This window comes from Armigeres subalbatus, chromosome 3 (genome assembly GCF_024139115.2).
Source record: "Armigeres subalbatus isolate Guangzhou_Male chromosome 3, GZ_Asu_2, whole genome shotgun sequence".
Classification (NCBI taxonomy): Eukaryota; Metazoa; Arthropoda; class Insecta; order Diptera; family Culicidae; genus Armigeres; species Armigeres subalbatus.
In genome coordinates, this window is record NC_085141.1 from 77,083,845 (window position 1) to 77,086,659 (window position 2,815).

At 40.8% G+C, this 2,815-nt stretch overlaps 1 non-coding gene across 1 annotated transcript; it reads right to left on the reverse strand.

The window, feature by feature from the left end:
• Window positions 1–1,312: 1,312 nt before the first annotated feature.
• Trnat-agu (transfer RNA threonine (anticodon AGU)) lies at window positions 1,313–1,386 on the reverse strand. The gene has a single exon. It is a non-coding gene; the product is annotated as a tRNA-Thr (tRNA).
• Window positions 1,387–2,815: the final 1,429 nt, after the last annotated feature.

Here is a 2,815-nt window from a genome sequence, read left to right on the forward strand (position 1 = left end):
ATCATTGATGGCGTACAGTCGATAGAAGCACTTCCCCCGCGAGAAGAATACGAATTCGTATCCCAGTTGATCCTTGACAGCGTTCTTCAGGCACATCGTATCGCCCTATCGCGATGCTATCCTGTCTTCGGAAGTTGTTGGAGAAGATGATTCTCTTCCGGCTAGACAAATGGGTTGAATCGAATAGTTTTTTGTCAGATACACAATTTGGTTTCCGCAGGGGCAAGGCAACGAACGACTGTCTTGCGTTGCTTTCTTCAGAAATTCAGATTACTTTCGCTAAAAAAGAGCAAATGGGCTCAGTGTTTTTGAACATTAAGGGGGCTTTTGATTCAGTTTCTTTCTCCAATTTTAAACAATTATTTGTACAATTTGTTGTCAGAGAAGCGTATGAGTTTTTCTCATGGTGACTCGGCAACTTCACGAATTAGCTACATGGGTCTTCCCCAGCGCTCATGTTTGAGCCCCCTCCTTTACGTGAGAGACATTGATGAATGTCTCATGCCAAATTGCTCGTTAAGACAGTTTGCAGATGACTGAGTTGTATCCGTTTCGGGGCCAACCTCAGTTGATCTGCAAGGACCATTGCAAGATACTCTGGACAATTTGTCCACTTGGGCTACTATGCTGGGTATCGAATTCTCTCCGGAGAAAACTGAGATGGTTGTCTTTTAAAAAAAACATAAGCCGGCAAAGTTCCCGCTCCAACTGATGGGTAAGACAATCACTCATAGCATGTCTTCTAAATATCTCGGGGTCTGGTTCGACTCGAAATGCACCTTCGGGAAGCACATTGTGTATCTGACACAAAAATGCCATAAACGTATCAACTTCATGCGAACAATAACCAGAACATGGTGGGGAGCGCATCCCGAAGATCTTAGGTGAGGTGAGGTGAGAGGTGAAATGATAAGAATGGTCGCCTGAACGTTTTTGCCTATGAATGTTAGTCTATCATGGAGAACCACGATAAATTCTCATCCAACAGTTGACCCATTTCCACCTCTAATGACAGTATTAGTGTTGTTTGTAGCTGTTAAACAATAAATATTTGATGAATTTAATTAGGTTAATTAGTAGTTATTAGAAACAACCGCGAACGAAAATGTCTTTCAGTTTTACAAAGAAATTGCTCGGAGTTATAAAACTCGATGTAAACACTGACTAGTCTGAATGGTTTCTTCATGATAATTTCAATGTTTTACATGTCCACCCCACCCTCCCGTCCAATATCACACGTCAGAGAGAATTCACTGTATTGGCAACATATACATTATCTAAAAAGTAACACCTTTCAATCATTAGGAAAGGTAGGCTCCGGCGAGATTCGAACTCACGATCTCCTGTTTACTAGACAGGCGCTTTAACCAACTAAGCCACGGCGCCCAATTACACACGAGTTGTTCAAAGCCGTGCTGCTTCTCCAAAGCTGAACCAATGTGTAAAACGTTTTTCATCAATACTTTCTTTGTAGGTATGCGTCTATGCATACCACTGCATGCAACCACGGGGGACCAATACAACAGTATCGCGTTTCGATTTGAATTCTCTTTTGTGTGCATCTTGTTCTTTTCGTGCCGTATGGAGAATCCTCTGGCCTGTGGGTAATTTGCAAACAAGAAAGTGAAAAGAGAGTGGGATAATTGAGGGAGTTTATGTGACTCCCGTATGGAATTAATTAGGGCTTCACTTTACAAGTGATTTATTTCTGTTTAAACCATCGAAACATAGAACACTTTTCGATGGAATATTTATTTTAATCTTTATCTTTGAACATACTCAACCCATCTAACTGTTCAGCATGATAATTATCTTCTAACGTAGGACAAAGATAAACGACAATATCAACCCAAAAATGAAAATATCAATCTAAAAACGCCTGGAAGAATCAAAGTGGTAAGACAGGCACCAACTACATAGGTACATACTGCGCACAGAAAGCACAGGAAGTTCTTCCAAAATAGGGATGGGAATGGAACCATCTTTGTGGATGTGATACAAGAAAGTGTCTTCGAAAAAGACGAAAACAAGATTCAAAGGGGGCAGTAGTGATTTTAAGATTTTACACCGAGGACCAGTGGCGTAGCCACGGGGGTGGTTTTGGACATAAAACCCCCCCAGAGACAACACTTTTAGAAGGATTTTTTTTTTCTAAAAAAAAATATTATCAAGATAACCCCCCCCCCCCAGACCAATTTTCTGGCTACGCCACTGTCGAGGACAATGACATTACTGCATCGAAGGCTATCCTGGACAGGCATAATGAGATGTTTGTTGCAGAGTTGTACACCTTTGCCAAAAAAAATCTGCTCTTTATAACAGTTTTTAACAATGAATCGCCTGCTTTTAGCGTGCTTACAGCGGCACACTAAGAGTTAACTTTTGGAAATCGGTATGGCGAAAGGCATCTAATGCGTTTAATATCTCGAAAATAAGCACCCATATCGAAAAAATATTTGGTAGGCGTATACTATACTATAGTAGCGGATACCTTCCTACATAACTGGTACCGAATAGTTTTTCGTGAAAAGTTCCTACGGGTGAGAAAAGCCGCGTTAGATGTCTTTCACCATACAATTTTCTGGTGGTTAACTCATGCTGGCTATTTTGCGCATATACTATAGCTCCTGGATGTGACAGCGGCGGGTAGAAAATCAGTCACTGTCAATAATTCATTGAATAATAAACACCGGCGTTATTTCAGTGCGCGTGCTTGCGTGGCTCCGGCGTGCACTATTTTGATAGTTGCACTCACTGAATGAATTTTTTTTATTGCTATAAATTGTAAAAAATAATAGAACATTTTTTTTGGCGA